The sequence below is a fragment of the Cervus elaphus genome, chromosome 18 (genome assembly GCF_910594005.1).
Source record: "Cervus elaphus chromosome 18, mCerEla1.1, whole genome shotgun sequence".
In the NCBI taxonomy this organism is placed as follows: Eukaryota; Metazoa; Chordata; class Mammalia; order Artiodactyla; family Cervidae; genus Cervus; species Cervus elaphus.
In genome coordinates, this window is record NC_057832.1 from 9,653,936 (window position 1) to 9,671,532 (window position 17,597).

The following is a 17,597-nucleotide window of genomic DNA, read 5'->3' on the forward strand; positions in this document are numbered from 1 at the left end:
CAAGTTTCACGAGGAGTCAGGCATCCTCTCCTTTGAGGCACTGATCTCCGCATACCTCTGGAATTTTCAAAGGATGTGAGGCCTCCGGTCGCCATGAGGTGGGGAACTACGTCTTTCTCTGTGGTCTACACAGGTGATTCAGACATCCTTTCGTCTTGGGAGATGCAAGACGAGCCTGCATTCAAGTCAGTGCAGGGATATCCGGCCTTATATCGAGTCAGGGCATCGCGGTGTCCATTCCACTTGAGGCCGGAAAATCAGGGTCCCTCTCACATACCTAGAGCTGAGAGAAGCCTCCTCTTTAGGTGCTTGTGGTAAGGTGGTATTCCTCTGGAGTCGAAGCCAGAGACTAACCTCTCATCTCGAGTTGATTTTTGGTCCATGGAGCTCTTTCGTGTTGCTACAGTGACCTCGGGATCCCTCTAGCCTTGAAACAGTGTTCTTGTGTTGTCTCTGGAGTGCCATCAAGGAAATCAAGGCTCCTTTCATGTGTGATGTGCAACTCGGAATTGCTCTGCACGCAGTGCAGGGGAATCGGGCCTCATCTCGCGGCGAGGGGGAAGTCTCATGGTTTTTCTGGAGTTGCGGCGGGAACCTGGGGTATAATCTCGAGTTACGACGGGGATGGCCCTTCCAAACACGTGTTTGTTCAGCGACGTCTGGACTCCTGCCTAGTTGCGAGGGACAACTCGGGATTCTCCTCGAGGCTTGGCAGGGCAATTGGGACGCCTCTCCAGCTGAGGCGGGAGACCAAGGGTCCCTTTCCACGTGCACAGGAATCCTGGGACTCCTATCAAGTTTCACGAGGAGTCAGGCATTGTCTCCTTTGGAGGCACTGATCTCCGCGTACCTCTGAAGTTTTCAAAGGATGTGAGGCATCCGGTCGCGATGAGGTGGGGAACTAGGTCTTTCTCTGTGGTCTCCACAGGGCATTCAGACATCCTTTCGTCTTGGGAGATGCAAGACGAGCCTGCATTCAAGTCACTGCAGGGATATCCGGCCTTATTTCGAGTCAGGGCATCGCGGTGTCCATTCCACTTGAGGCCGCAATCTCAGGGTCCCTCTCACATACCTAGAGCTGAGAGAAGCCTTCTCTTGAGGTGCTTGTGGTAAGGTGGTATTCCTCTGGAGTCGAAGCCAGGGACTAACCTCTCATCTCGAGTTGATTTTTGGTCCACGGAGATCTTTCGTGTAGCTACAGTGACCTCAGGATCCCTCTAGCCTTGAAACAGTGTTCTTGGGGTTTCTCTGGAGTGCCATCAAGGAAATCAAGGCTCCTTTCATGTGTGATGTGCAGCACAGAATTGCTCTGCACGCAGTGCAGGGGAATCTGGCCTCATCTCGCGGCGAGGGGGAAGTCTCATGGTTTTTCTCGAGTTGCGGCGGGAACCTGGGGTATATTCTCGAGTTACGACGGGGATGGTCCTTCCACCCACGTGTTTGTTCAGCGACGTCAGGACTCCTGCCTAGTTGCGAGGGACAACTCGGGATTCTCTTCGAGGCTTGGCAGGGCAATTGGGACGCCTCTCCAGCTGAGGCGGGAGACCAAGGGTCCCTTTCAACGTGCCACAGGAATCCTGGGACTCCTATCAAGTTTCACGAGGAGTCAGGCATTGTCTCCTTTGGAGGCACTGATCTCCGCGTACCTCTGGAGTTTTCAAAGGATGTGAGGCCTCCGGTCGCCATGAAGTGGGGAACTACGTCTTTCTCTGTGGTCTACACAGGTGATTCAGACATCCTTTCTTCTTGGGAGATGCAAGACGACCCTGCATTCAAGTCACTGCAGGGATATCCGGCCTTATTTCGCGTTAGGGCATCGCAGTTTCCATTCCACTTGAGGCCGCAAACTCAGGGTCCCTCTCACATACCTAGAGCTGAGAGAAGCCTCCTCTTGAGGTGCTTGTGGTAAGGTGGTATGCCTCTGGAGTCGAAGTCAGGGACTAACCTCTCATCTCGAGTTGATTTTTGGTCCACGGAGCTCTTTCGTGTTGCTACAGTGACCTCAGGATCCCTCTAGCCTTGAAACAGTGTTCTTGGGGTTGTCTGGAGTGCCATCAAGGAAATTAAGGCTTCTTTCATGTTTGATGTGCAACACGGAATTGCTCTGCATGCAGTGCAGGGGAATCGGGCCTCATCCCACGGCGAGGGGGAAGTCTCATGGTTTTTCTCGAGTTGCGGCGAGAACCTGGGGTATATTCTCGAGTTACGACGGGATGGCCCTTCCACCCACGTGTTTGTTCAGCGACGTCAGGACTCCTTCCTAGCTGCGCGGGACAACTCGGGATTCTCCTCGAGGCATGGCAGGGCAATTGGAACGCCTCTCCAAGTGAGGCGGGAGACCAAGGGTCCCTTTCCACGTGCCACAGGAATCCTGGGACTCCTATCAAGATTCACGAGGAGTCAGGCATCGTCTCCTTTGGAGGCACTGATCTCCGCGTACCTCTGGAGTTTTCAAAGGATGTGAGGCCTCTGGTCGCGATGAGGTGGGGAACTAGGTCTTTCTCTGTGGTCTCCACAGGGGATACAGACTTCCTTTCATCTTGGGAGATGCAAGACGAGCCTGCATTCAAGTCACTGCAGGGATATCCGGCCTTATTTAGAGTCAGGGCGTCGCGGTGTCCATTCCACTTGAGGCCACAACCTCAGGGTCCCTCTCACATACCTAGAGCTGAGAGAAGCCTCCTCTTGAGGTGCTTGTGGTAAGGTGGTATTCCTCTGGAGTCGAAGCCAGGGACTACCTTCTTACCTCGAGTTGATTTTTGGTCCACAGAGCTCTTTCGTGTTGCTACAGTGACCTCAGGATCCCTCTAGCCTTGAAAGAGTGTTCTTGGGGTTTCTCTGGAGTGCCATCAAGGAAATCAAGGCTCCTTTCATGTGTGATGTGCAACACGGAATTGCTCTGCATGCAGTGCAGGGGAATCGGGCCTCATCCCACGGCGAGGGGGAAGTCTCATGGTTTTTCTCGAGTTGCGGCGAGAACCTGGGGTATATTCTCGAGTTACGACGGGATGGCCCTTCCACCCACGTGTTTGTTCAGCGACATCAGGACTCCTTCCTAGCTGCGAGGGACAACTCGGGATTCTCCTCGAGGCATGGCAGGGCAATTGGAACGCCTCTCCAAGTGAGGCGGGAGACCAAGGGTCCCTTTCCACGTGCCACAGGAATCCTGTGACTCCTATCAAGATTCACGAGGAGTCAGGCATCGTCTCCTTTGGAGGCACTGATCTCCGCGTACCTCTGGAGTTTTCAAAGGATGTGAGGCCTCCGGTCGCGATGAGGTGGGGAACTAGGTCTTTCTCTGTGGTCTCCACAGGGGATTAAGACATCTTTTCATCTTTTGAGATGCAAGACGAGCCTGCATTCAAGTCACTGCAGGGATATCCGGCCTTATTTCGCGTCAGGGCATCGCAGTGTCCATTCCACTTGTGGCCGCAAACTCAGGGTCTCTCTCACGTACCTAGAGCTGAGAGAAGCCTCCTCTTGAGGTGCTTGTGGTTAGGTGGTATTCCTCTGGAGTCGAAGCCAGGGACTAACCTCTCATCTCGAGTTGATTTTTGGTCCACGGAGCTCTTTCGTGTTGCTACAGTGACCTCAGGATCCCTCTAGCCTTGAAACAGTGTTCTTAGGGATTCTCTGGAGTGCCATCCAGGAAACCAAGGCTCCTTTCATGTTTGATGTGCAATACGGAATTGCTTTGAATGCAGTGCAGGGGAATCGGGCCTCATCTTGCGGCGAGGGGGAAGTCTCATGGTTTTTCTCGAGTTGCGGCGGGAACCTGGGCTATATTCTCGAGTTATGCCGGGGATGGCCCTTCCACCCACGTGTTTGTTCAGCGACATCAGGACTCCTGCCTAGTTGCGAGGGACAACTCGGGATTCTCCTCGAGGCTTGGCAGGGCAATTGGGACGCCTCTCCAGCTGAGGCGGGAGACCAAGGGTCCCTTTCCACGTGCCACAGGTATCCTGGGACTCCTATCAAGTTTCACGAGGAGTCAGGCATCGTCTCCTTTGGAGGCACTGATCTCCGCGTACCTCTGGAGTTTTCAAAGAATGTGAGGCCTCCGGTCGCGATAAGGTGGGAAACTAGGTCTTTCTCTGTGGTCTCCACAGGGAATCAGACATCCTTTCGTCTTGGGAGATGCAAGACGAGCCTGCATTCAAGTCACTGCAGGGATATCCGGCCTTATTTCGAGTCAGGGCATCGCGGTGTCCATTCCACTTGAGGCCGCAAACTCAGGGTCCCTCTCACATACCTAGAGGTGAGAGAAGCCTCCTCTTGAGGTGCTTGTGGAAATGTGGTTTTCCTCGGGAGTCGAAGCCAGGGACTAACCTCTCATTTCGAGTTGATTTTTGGTCCACGGAGCTCTTTCGTGTGGCTACAGTGACCTCAGGATCCCTCTAGCCTTGAAACAGTGTTCTTGGGGTTTCTCTGGAGTGCCATCAAGGAAATCAAGGCTCCTTTCATGTGTGATGTGCAACACGGAATTGCTCTGCACGCAGTGCAGGGGAATCGGGCCTCATCTCGCGGCGAGGGGGAAGTCTCATGGTTTTTCTCGAGTTGAGGCAGGAACCTGGGGTATATTCTCGAGTTACGACGGGGAAAGCCCTTCCACCCACGTGTTTGTTCAGCGACGTCAGGACTCCTGCCTAGTTACGAGGGACAACTCGGGATTCTCCTCGAGGCTTGGCAGGACAATTGGGATGCCTCTCCAGCTGAGGCGGGAGACCAAGGGTCCCTTTCCACGTGCCACAGGAATCCTGGGACTCCTATCAAGTTTCACGAGGAGACAGGCATCGTCCCCTTTGGAGGCACTGATCTCCGCGTACCTCTGGAATTTTCAAAGAATTTGAGGCCTCCGGTCGCGATGAGGTGGGGAACTAGGTCTTTCTCTGTGGTCTCCACAGGGGATTCAGACATCCTTTCATCTTGGGAGATGCAAGACGAGCCTGCATTCAAGTCACTGCAGGGATATCCGGCCTTATTTCGAGTCAGGGCATCACGGTGTCCATTTGACTTGAGGCCGCAAACTCAGGGTCCCTCTCTCACACCTAAAGCTGCGAGAAGCCTCCTCTTGAGGTGCTTGTGGTAAGGTGGTATTCCTCTGGAGTCGAAGTTAGGGACTAACCTCTCATCTCGAGTTGATTTTTGGTCCACGGAGCTCTTTCGTGTTGCTACAGTGACCTCAGGATCCCTCTAGCCTTGAAACAGTGTTCTTGGGGTTACTCTGGAGTGCCATCATGGAAATCAAGGCTCCTTTCATGTGTGATGTGCAACACGGAATTGCTCTGCACGCAGTGCAGCGGAATCGGGCCTGATCTCGCGGCGAGGGGGAAGTCTCATGGTTTTTCTAGAGTTGCGGCGGAAACCTGGGGTATATTCTCGAGTTAGGACGGGGATGGCCCTTCCACACACTTGTTTGTTCAGCGACGTCAGGACTCCTTCCTTGTTGTGCGGGACAACTCGGGATTCTCCTCGAGGCTTGGCAGGGCAATTGGGATGCCTCTCCAGCTGAGGCATGAGACCAAGGGTCCCTTTCCACGTGCCACAGGAATCCTGGGACTCCTATCAAGTTTCATGAGGAGTCAGGCATCGTCTCCTTTGGAGGCGCGGATCTCTGCATACCTCTGGAGTTATCAAAGGATGTGAGGCCTCCGGTCGCGATGAGGTGGGGAACTAGGTCTTTCTCTGTGGTCTCCACAGGGGATTCAGACATCCTTTCGTCTTGGGAGATGCAAGACGAGCCTGCATTCAAGTCACTGCAGGGATATCCGGCCTTATTTTGAGTCAGGGCATCGCGGTGTCTATTCCCCTTGAGGCTGCACACTCAGGGTCCCTCTCACATTCCTAGAGCTGAGAGAAGTCTCCTCTTGAGGTGCTTCTGGTAAGGTGGTATTCCTCTGGAGTCGAAGCCAGGGACTAACCCCTCATCTCGAGTTGATTTTTGGTCCACGGAGCTCTTTCCTGTTGCTACAGTGACCTCAGGATCCCTCTAGCCTTGAAACAGTGTTCTTGGGGTTTCTCTGGAGTGCCATCAAGGAAATCAAGGCTCCTTTCATGTGTGATGTGCAACACGGAATTTGTCTGCATGCAGTGCATGGGAATCGGGCCTCATTTTGCGGCGAGGGGGAAGTCTCATGGTTTTTCTCGAGTTGCGGCGGGAACCTGGGGTATATTCTCGAGTTACGACGGGGATGGCCCTCCCACACACGTGTTTGTTCAGCGACGGCAGGACTCCTGCCTAGTTGCGAGGGACAACTCGGGATTCTCCTCGAGGCTTGGGAGGGCAATTGGAATGCCTCTCCAGCTGAGGCGGGAGACCAAGGGTCCCTTTCCACGTGCCACAGGAATCCTGGGACTACTATCAAGTTTCACGAGGAGTCAGGCATCGTCTCCATTGGAGGCACGGATCTCTGCGTACCTCTGGAGTTATCAAAGGATGTGAGGTCTCCGGTCGTGATGAGGTGGGGAACTAGGTCTTTCTCTGTTGTCTCCACAGGGGATTCAGACATCCTTTCATCTTGGGAGATGCAAGACGAGCCTGCATTCAAGTCACTGCAGGGATATCCGGCCTTATTTCGAGTCAGGGCATCCCGGTGTCCATTCGACTAAAGCCTGCAAACTCAGGGTCCCTCTCACATACCTAGAGCTGAGAGAAGCCTCCTCTTGAGGTGCTTGTGGTAAGGTGGTATTCCTCTGGAGTCGAAGTTAGGGACTAACCCCTCATATCGAGTTGATTTTTTGTCCACAGAGCTCTTTCCTGTTGCTACAGTGACATCAGGATCCCTCTAGCTTTGAAACAGTCTTCTTGGGGTTTCTCTGGAGTGCCATGAAGGAAATCAAGGCACCTTTCATGTGTGATGTGCGACACAGAACTGCTCTGCACGCAGTGCAGGGAAATCGGGCCTGATCTCGCGGCGAGGGGGAAGTCTCATGGTTTTTCTCGAGTTGCTGCGGGGACCTGGGGTATATTCTCGAGTTACGACGGGGATGGACCTTCCACCCACGTGTTTGTTCAGCGATGTCAGGACTCCTGCCTAGTTGCGAGGGACAACTCGGGATTCTCCTCGAGGCTTGGCAGGGCAATTGGGACGCCTCTCCAGCTGAGGCGGGAGACCAAGGGTCCCTTTCCACGTGCCACAGGAATCCTGGGACTCCTATCAAGTTTCACGAGGAGTCAGGCATCGTCTTCTTTTGGTGGCACGGATCTCTGCGTACCTCTGGAGTTATCAAAGGATGTGAGGCCTCCGGTCGCAATGAGGTGGGGAACTAGGTCTTTCTCTGTGGTCTCCACAGGGGATTCAGACATCCTTTCGTCTTGGGAGATGCAAGACGAGCCTGCATTCAAGTCACTGCAGGAATATCCGGCCTTATTTCGATTCAGGGCATCGCGGTGTCCATTCCACTTGAGGCCGCAAACTCAGGGTCCCTCTCACATACCTAGAGCTGAGAGAAGCCTCCTCTTGAGGTGCTTGTGGTAAGGTGGTATTCCTCTGGAGTCGAAGCCAGGGACTAACCCCTCATCTCGAGTTGATTTTTGGTCCACGGAACTCTTTCGTGTTGCTACAGTGACCTCAGGATCCCTCTAGCCTTGAAACAGTGTTCTTGGGGTTTCTCTGGAGTGCCATCAAGGAAATCAAGGCTCCTTTCATGTGTGATGTGCAACACTGAATTGCTCTGCACGCAGTGCAGGGGAATCGGGCCTCATCTCGCGGCGAGGGGGAAGTCTCATGGTTTTTCTCGAGTTGCGGCGGGAACCTGGGGTATATTCTCGAGTTACGACGGGGATGGCCCTTCCAGCCACGTCTTTGTTCAGCGACGTCAGGACTCCTGCCTAGTTGCGAGGGACAACACGGGATTCTCCTCGAGGCTTGGCAGGGCAATTGGGACGCCTCTCCAGCTGAGGCGGGAGACCAAGGGTCCCTTTCCACGTGCCACAGGAATCCTGGGACTCCTATCAAGTTGCATGAGGAGTCAGGCATCGTCTCCTTTGGAGGCACTGATCTCCGCGTACCTCTGGAGTTTTCAAAGGATGTGAGACCTCCGGTCGCGATGAGGTGGGGAACTAGGTCTTTTTCTGTATTCTCCACATGGGATTCAGACATCCTTTCGTCTTGGGAGATGCAAGACGAGCCTGTATTCAAGTCACTGCAGGGATATCCGGCCTTATTTCGAGTCAGGGCATCGCGGTGTCCATTCCACTTGAGGCCGCAAACTCAGGGTCCCTCTCACATACCTAGAGCTGAGAGAAGCCTCCTCTTGAGGTGCTTGTGGTAAGGTGGTATTCCTCTGGAGTCGAAGCCAGGGACTAACCTCTCATCTCGAGTTGATTTTTGGTCCAGGGAGCTCTTTCGTGTTGCTACAGTAACCTCAGGATCCCTCTAGCCTTGAAACAGTGTTCTTGGGGTTTCTCTGCAGTGCCATCAAGAAAATCAAGGCTCCTTTCATGTGTGATGTGCAACACGGAATTGCTCTGCACGCAGTGCAGGGGAATCGGGCCTCATCGCGCGGCGAGGGGAAATCTCATGGTTTTTCTCGAGTTGCGGCGGGAACCTGGGGTATATTCTCGAGTTACGACGGGGATGGCCCTTCCACACACGTGTTTGTTCAGCGACGTCAGAACTTCTGCCTAGTTGCGAGGGACAACTCGGGATTCTCCTCGAGGCTTGGAAGGGCAATTGGGATGCCTCTCCAGCTGAGGCGGGAGACCAAGGGTCCCTTTCCACGTGCCACAGGAATCCTGGGACTCCTATCAAGGTTCCCGAGGAGTCAGGCATCGTCTCCATTGGAGGCACGGATCTCTGCGTACCTCTGGAGTTATCAAAGGATGTGAGGTCTCCGGTCGCGATGAGGTGGGGAACTAGGTCTTTCTCTGTGGTCTCCACAGGGGATTCAGACATCCTTTCATCTTGGGAGATGCAAGACGAGCCTTCATTCAAGTCACTGCAGGGATATCCGGCCTTATTTTGAGTCAGGGCATCGCGGTGTCCATTCCACTTGAGGCCGCATACTCAGGGTCCCTCTCACATACCTAAAGCTGCGAGAAGCCTCCTCTTGAGGTACTTGTGGTAAGGTGGTATTCCTCTGGAGTCGAAGTTAGGGACTAACCCCTCATATCGAGTTGATTTTTTGTCCACGGAGCTCTTTCGTGTTGCTACAGTGACATCAGGATCCCTCTAGCTTTGAAACAGTGTTCTTGGGGTTTCTCTGGAGTGCCATGAAGGAAATCAAGGCACCTTTCATGTGTGATGTGTGACACAGAACTGCTCTGCACGCAGTGCAGGGAAATCGGGCCTGATCTCGCGGCGAGTGGGAAGTCTCATGGTTTTTCTCGAGTTGCTGCGGGGACCTGGGGTATATTCTCGAGTTCCGACGGGGATGGACCTTCCACCCACGTGTTTGTTCAGCGACGTCAGGACTCCTGCCTAGTTGCGAGGGACAACTCGGGATTCTCCTCGAGGCTTGGCAGGGCAATTGGAACACCTCTCCAGCTGAGGCGGGAGACCAAGGGTCCCTTTCCACGTGCCACAGGAATCCTGGGACTCCTATCAAGTTTCACGAGGAGTCAGGCATCGTCCCCTTTGGAGACACTGATCTCCGCGTACCTCTGGAGTTTCAAAGGATGTGAGGCCTCCGGTCGCAATGAGGTTGGGAACTAGGTCTTTCTCTGTGGTCTCCACAGGGGATTCAGACATCCTTTCGTCTTGGGAGATGCAAGACGAGCCTGCATTCAAGTCACTGCAGGGATATCCGGCTTTATTTCGTGTCAGGACATCGCGGTGTCCATTCCACTTGAGTCCGCAAACTCAGGGTCCCTCTCACATACCTAGAGCTGAGAGAAGCCTCCTCTTGAGGTGCTTGTGGTAAGGTGGTATGCCTCTGTGTCGAAGCCAGGGACTAACCTCCCATCTCGAGTTAATTTTTGGTCCATGGAGCTCTTTCGTGTTGCTACAGTGACCTCAGGATCCCTCTAGCCTTGAAACAGTGTTCTTGGGGTTTCTCTGGAGTGCCATCAAGGAAATCAAGGCTCCTTTCATGTGTGATGTGCAACACTGAATTGCACTGCACGCAGTGCAGGGGAATCGGGCTTCATCTCGCGGCGAGGGGGAAGTCTCATGGTTTTTCTCGAGTTGCGGCGGGAACCTGGGCTATATTCTCGAGTTACGATGGGGATAGCCCTTCCACCCACGTGTTTGTTCAGCGACGTCAGGACTCCTGCCTTGTTGCGAGGGACAACTCGGGATTCTCCTCGAGGCTTGGCAGGGCAATTGGGACGCCTCTCCAGCTGAGGCGGGAGACCAAGGGTCCCTTTCCACGTGCCACAGGAATCCTGGAACTCCTACCAAGTTTCACGATGAGTCAGGCATCGTCTCCTTTGGAGGTACTGATTTCCGCGTACCTCTGGAGTTTTCAAAGGATGTGAGGCCTCCGGTCGCGATGAGGTGGGGAACTAGGTCTTTCTCTGTGGCCTCCACAGGGGATTCAGACATCATTTCGTCTTGGGAGATGCAAGACGATCCTGCATTCAAGTCACTGCAGGGATATCCGGCCTTATTTCGAGTCAGGGCATCGCTGTGTCCATTCCACTTGAGTCCGCAAACTCAGGGTCCCTTGCACATACCTAGAGCTGAGAGAAGCCTCCTCTTGAGATGCTTGTGTTAAGGTGGTATTCCTCTGGAGTCGAAGCCAGGGACTAACCTCTCATCTCGAGTTGATTTTTGGGCCACGGCGCTCTTTCGTGTTGCTACAGTGACCTCAGGATCCCTCTAGCCTTAAAACATTGTTTTTGGGGTTTCTCTGGAGTGCCACCAAGGAAATCAAGGCTCCTTTCATGTGTGATGTGCAACACGGTATTGCTCTGCACGCAGTGCAGGGGAATCGGGCCTCATATCGCGGCGAGGGGGAAGTCTCATGGTTTTTCTCGAGTTGCGGCGGGAACCTGGGGTATATTCTCGAGTTATGACGGGGATGGCCTTCCACACACGTGTTTGTTCAGCGTCGTCAGGACTCCTGCCTAGTTGCGAGGGACAACTCGGGATTCTCCTCGAGGCTTGGCAGGGCAATTGGGACGCCTCTCCAGCTGAGGCGGGAGACCAAGGGTCCCTTTCCACGTGCCACATGAATCCTGGGACTCCTATCAAGTTTCACGAGGAGTCAGGCATCGTCTCCTTTGGAGGCACTGATCTCCGCGTACCTCTCGAGTTTTCAAAGGATGTGAGGCCTCCGGTCGCGATGAGGTGGGGAACTTGGTCTTTCTCTGTGGTCTCCACAGGGGATTCAGACATGCTTTCGTCTTGGGAGATGCAAGACGAGCCTGCATTCAAGTCACTGCAGGGATATCCGGTCTTATTTCGAGTCGGGGCATCGCGGTGTCCATTCCACTTGAGGCCGCAAACTCAGGGTCCTTCTCACATAGCTAGAGCTGAGAGAAGCCTCCTCTTGAGGTGCTTGTGGTAAGGTGGTATTCCTCTGGAGTCGAAGCCAGGGACTAACCTCTCATCTCGAGTTGATTTTTGGTCCACGGAGCGCTTTCGTGTTGCTACAGTGACATCAGGATCCCTCTAGCCTCGAAACAGTGTTCTTGGGGTTTCTCTGGAGTGCCATCAAGGAAATCAAGGCTCCTTTCATGTGTGATGTGCAACACGGAATTGCTCTGCACGCAGTGCAGGGGAATCGGGCCTCATCTCGCGGCGAGGAGGAAGTCTCATGGTTTTTCTCGAGTTGCGGCGAGAACCTGGGGTATATACTCAAGTTACGACGGGATGGCCCTTCCACCCACGTGTTTGTTCAGCGACGTCAGGACTCCTTCCTAGCTGCGCGGGACAACTCGGGATTCTCCTCGAGGCATGGCAGGGCAATTGGAACGCCTCTCCAAGTGAGGCGGGAGACCAAGGGTCCCTTTCCACGTGCCACAGGAATCCTGGGACTCCTATCAAGATTCACGAGGAGTCAGGCATCGTCTCCTTTGGAGGCACTGATCTCCGCGTACCTCTGGAGTTTTCAAAGGATGTGAGGCCTCCGGTCGCGATGAGGTGGGGAACTAGGTCTTTCTCTGTGGTCTCCACAGGGGATACAGACTTCCTTTCATCTTGGGAGATGCAAGACGAGCCTGCATTCAAGTCACTGCAGGGATATCCGGCCTTATTTAGAGTCAGGGCGTCGCGGTGTCCATTCCACTTGAGGCCACAACCTCAGGGTCCCTCTCACATACCTAGAGCTGAGAGAAGCCTCCTCTTGAGGTGCTTGTGGTAAGGTGGTATTCCTCTGGAGTCGAAGCCAGGGACTACCTTCTTACCTCGAGTTGATTTTTGGTCCACAGAGCTCTTTCGTGTTGCTACAGTGACCTCAGGATCCCTCTAGCCTTGAAAGAGTGTTCTTGGGGATTCTCTGGAGTGCCATCAAGGAAATCAAGGCTCCTTTCATGTGTGATGTGCAACACGGAATTGCTCTGCATGCAGTGCAGGGGAATCGGGCCTCATCCCACGGCGAGGGGGAAGTCTCATGGTTTTTCTCGAGTTGCGGCGAGAACCTGGGGTATATTCTCGAGTTACGACGGGATGGCCCTTCCACCCACGTGTTTGTTCAGCGACATCAGGACTCCTTCCTAGCTGCGAGGGACAACTCGGGATTCTCCTCGAGGCATGGCAGGGCAATTGGAACGCCTCTCCAAGTGAGGCGGGAGACCAAGGGTCCCTTTCCACGTGCCACAGGAATCCTGTGACTCCTATCAAGATTCACGAGGAGTCAGGCATCGTCTCCTTTGGAGGCACTGATCTCCGCGTACCTCTGGAGTTTTCAAAGGATGTGAGGCCTCCGGTCGCGATGAGGTGGGGAACTAGGTCTTTCTCTGTGGTCTCCACAGGGGATTAAGACATCTTTTCATCTTTTGAGATGCAAGACGAGCCTGCATTCAAGTCACTGCAGGGATATCCGGCCTTATTTCGCGTCAGGGCATCGCAGTGTCCATTCCACTTGTGGCCGCAAACTCAGGGTCTCTCTCACGTACCTAGAGCTGAGAGAAGCCTCCTCTTGAGGTGCTTGTGGTTAGGTGGTATTCCTCTGGAGTCGAAGCCAGGGACTAACCTCTCATCTCGAGTTGATTTTTGGTCCACGGAGCTCTTTCGTGTTGCTACAGTGACCTCAGGATCCCTCTAGCCTTGAAACAGTGTTCTTAGGGATTCTCTGGAGTGCCATCCAGGAAACCAAGGCTCCTTTCATGTTTGATGTGCAATACGGAATTGCTTTGAATGCAGTGCAGGGGAATCGGGCCTCATCTTGCGGCGAGGGGGAAGTCTCATGGTTTTTCTCGAGTTGCGGCGGGAACCTGGGCTATATTCTTGAGTTATGCCGGGGATGGCCCTTCCACCCACGTGTTTGTTCAGCGACATCAGGACTCCTGCCTAGTTGCGAGGGACAACTCGGGATTCTCCTCGAGGCTTGGCAGGGCAATTGGGACGCCTCTCCAGCTGAGGCGGGAGACCAAGGGTCCCTTTCCACGTGCCACAGGTATCCTGGGACTCCTATCAAGTTTCACGAGGAGTCAGGCATCGTCTCCTTTGGAGGCACTGATCTCCGCGTACCTCTGGAGTTTTCAAAGAATGTGAGGCCTCCGGTCGCGATAAGGTGGGAAACTAGGTCTTTCTCTGTGGTCTCCACAGGGAATCAGACATCCTTTCGTCTTGGGAGATGCAAGACGAGCCTGCATTCAAGTCACTGCAGGGATATCCGGCCTTATTTCGAGTCAGGGCATCGCGGTGTCCATTCCACTTGAGGCCGCAAACTCAGGGTCCCTCTCACATACCTAGAGGTGAGAGAAGACTCCTCTTGAGGTGCTTGTGGAAATGTGGTTTTCCTCGGGAGTCGAAGCCAGGGACTAACCTCTCATCTCGAGTTGATTTTTGGTCCACGGAGCTCTTTCGTGTGGCTACAGTGACCTCAGGATCCCTCTAGCCTTGAAACAGTGTTCTTGGGGTTTCTCTGGAGTGCCATCAAGGAAATCAAGGCTCCTTTCATGTGTGATGTGCAACACGGAATTGCTCTGCACGCAGTGCAGGGGAATCGGGCCTCATCTCGCGGCGAGGGGGAAGTCTCATGGTTTTTCTCGAGTTGAGGCAGGAACCTGGGGTATATTCTCGAGTTACGACGGGGAAAGCCCTTCCACCCACGTGTTTGTTCAGCGACGTCAGGACTCCTGCCTAGTTACGAGGGACAACTCGGGATTCTCCTCGAGGCTTGGCAGGGCAATTGGGATGCCTCTCCAGCTGAGGCGGGAGACCAAGGGTCCCTTTCCACGTGCCACAGGAATCCTGGGACTCCTATCAAGTTTCACGCGGAGACAGGCATCGTCCCCTTTGGAGGCACTGATCTCCGCGTACCTCTGGAATTTTCAAAGAATTTGAGGCCTCCGGTCGCGATGAGGTGGGGAACTAGGTCTTTCTCTGTGGTCTCCACAGGGGATTCAGACATCCTTTCATCTTGGGAGATGCAAGACGAGCCTGCATTCAAGTCACTGCAGGGATATCCGGCCTTATTTCGAGTCAGGGCATCACGGTGTCCATTTGACTTGAGGCCGCAAACTCAGGGTCCCTCTCACACACCTAAAGCTGCGAGAAGCCTCCTCTTGAGGTGCTTGTGGTAAGGTGGTATTCCTCTGGAGTCGAAGTTAGGGACTAACCTCTCATCTCGAGTTGATTTTTGGTCCACGGAGCTCTTTCGTGTTGCTACAGTGACCTCAGGATCCCTCTAGCCTTGAAACAGTGTTCTTGGGGTTACTCTGGAGTGCCATCATGGAAATCAAGGCTCCTTTCATGTGTGATGTGCAACACGGAATTGCTCTGCACGCAGTGCAGGGGAATCGGGCCTGATCTCGCGGCGAGGGGGAAGTCTCATGGTTTTTCTAGAGTTGCGGCGGAAACCTGGGGTATATTCTCGAGTTAGGACGGGGATGGCCCTTCCACACACTTGTTTGTTCAGCGACGTCAGGACTCCTTCCTTGTTGTGCGGGACAACTCGGGATTCTCCTCGAGGCTTGGCAGGGCAATTGGGATGCCTCTCCAGCTGAGGCATGAGACCAAGGGTCCCTTTCCACGTGCCACAGGAATCCTGGGACTCCTATCAAGTTTCACGAGGAGTCAGGCATCGTCTCCTTTGGAGGCGCGGATCTCTGCATACCTCTGGAGTTATCAAAGGATGTGAGGCCTCCGGTCGCGATGAGGTGGGGAACTAGGTCTTTCTCTGTGGTCTCCACAGGGGATTCAGACATCCTTTCGTCTTGGGAGATGCAAGACGAGCCTGCATTCAAGTCACTGCAGGGATATCCGGCCTTATTTTGAGTCAGGGCATCGCGGTGTCCATTCCCCTTGAGGCTGCAAACTCAGGGTCCCTCTCACATTCCTAGAGCTGAGAGAAGTCTCCTCTTGAGGTGCTTCTGGTAAGGTGGTATTCCTCTGGAGTCGAAGCCAGGGACTAACCCCTCATCTCGAGTTGATTTTTGGTCCACGGAGCTCTTTCCTGTTGCTACAGTGACCTCAGGATCCCTCTAGCCTTGAAACAGTGTTCTTGGGGTTTCTCTGGAGTGCCATCAAGGAAATCAAGGCTCCTTTCATGTGTGATGTGCAACACGGAATTGCTCTGCACGCAGTGCAGGGGAATCGGGCCTCATCTCGCAGCGAGGGGAAAGTCTCACGGTTTTTCTCGAGTTTCGGCGGGAACCTGGGGTATATTCTCGAGTTACGATGGGGATGGCCCTTGCCCCCACGTGTTTGTTCAGCGTCGTCAGGACTCCTGCCTAGTTGCGAGGGACAACTCGGGATTCTCCTCGAGGCTTGGCAGGGCAATTGGGACGCCTCTCCAGCTGAGGCGGGAGACCAAGGGTCCCTTTCCACGTGCCAAAGGAATCCTGGGACTCCTATCAAGTTTCACGAGGAGTCAGGCATCCTCTCCTTTGAGGCACTGATCTCCGCATACCTCTGGAATTTTCAAAGGATGTGAGGCCTCCGGTCGCCATGAGGTGGGGAACTACGTCTTTCTCTGTGGTCTACACAGGTGATTCAGACATCCTTTCGTCTTGGGAGATGCAAGACGAGCCTGCATTCAAGTCAGTGCAGGGATATCCGGCCTTATATCGAGTCAGGGCATCGCGGTGTCCATTCCACTTGAGGCCGGAAAATCAGGGTCCCTCTCACATACCTAGAGCTGAGAGAAGCCTCCTCTTTAGGTGCTTGTGGTAAGGTGGTATTCCTCTGGAGTCGAAGCCAGAGACTAACCTCTCATCTCGAGTTGATTTTTGGTCCATGGAGCTCTTTCGTGTTGCTACAGTGACCTCGGGATCCCTCTAGCCTTGAAACAGTGTTCTTGTGTTGTCTCTGGAGTGCCATCAAGGAAATCAAGGCTCCTTTCATGTGTGATGTGCAACTCGGAATTGCTCTGCACGCAGTGCAGGGGAATCGGGCCTCATCTCGCGGCGAGGGGGAAGTCTCATGGTTTTTCTGGAGTTGCGGCGGGAACCTGGGGTATAATCTCGAGTTACGACGGGGATGGCCCTTCCAAACACGTGTTTGTTCAGCGACGTCTGGACTCCTGCCTAGTTGCGAGGGACAACTCGGGATTCTCCTCGAGGCTTGGCAGGGCAATTGGGACGCCTCTCCAGCTGAGGCGGGAGACCAAGGGTCCCTTTCCACGTGCACAGGAATCCTGGGACTCCTATCAAGTTTCACGAGGAGTCAGGCATTGTCTCCTTTGGAGGCACTGATCTCCGCGTACCTCTGAAGTTTTCAAAGGATGTGAGGCATCCGGTCGCGATGAGGTGGGGAACTAGGTCTTTCTCTGTGGTCTCCACAGGGCATTCAGACATCCTTTCGTCTTGGGAGATGCAAGACGAGCCTGCATTCAAGTCACTGCAGGGATATCCGGCCTTATTTCGAGTCAGGGCATCGCGGTGTCCATTCCACTTGAGGCCGCAATCTCAGGGTCCCTCTCACATACCTAGAGCTGAGAGAAGCCTTCTCTTGAGGTGCTTGTGGTAAGGTGGTATTCCTCTGGAGTCGAAGCCAGGGACTAACCTCTCATCTCGAGTTGATTTTTGGTCCACGGAGATCTTTCGTGTAGCTACAGTGACCTCAGGATCCCTCTAGCCTTGAAACAGTGTTCTTGGGGTTTCTCTGGAGTGCCATCAAGGAAATCAAGGCTCCTTTCATGTGTGATGTGCAGCACAGAATTGCTCTGCACGCAGTGCAGGGGAATCTGGCCTCATCTCGCGGCGAGGGGGAAGTCTCATGGTTTTTCTCGAGTTGCAGCGGGAACCTGGGGTATATTCTCGAGTTACGACGGGGATGGTCCTTCCACCCACGTGTTTGTTCAGCGACGTCAGGACTCCTGCCTAGTTGCGAGGGACAACTCGGGATTCTCTTCGAGGCTTGGCAGGGCAATTGGGACGCCTCTCCAGCTGAGGCGGGAGACCAAGGGTCCCTTTCAACGTGCCACAGGAATCCTGGGACTCCTATCAAGTTTCACGAGGAGTCAGGCATTGTCTCCTTTGGAGGCACTGATCTCCGCGTACCTCTGGAGTTTTCAAAGGATGTGAGGCCTCCGGTCGCCATGAA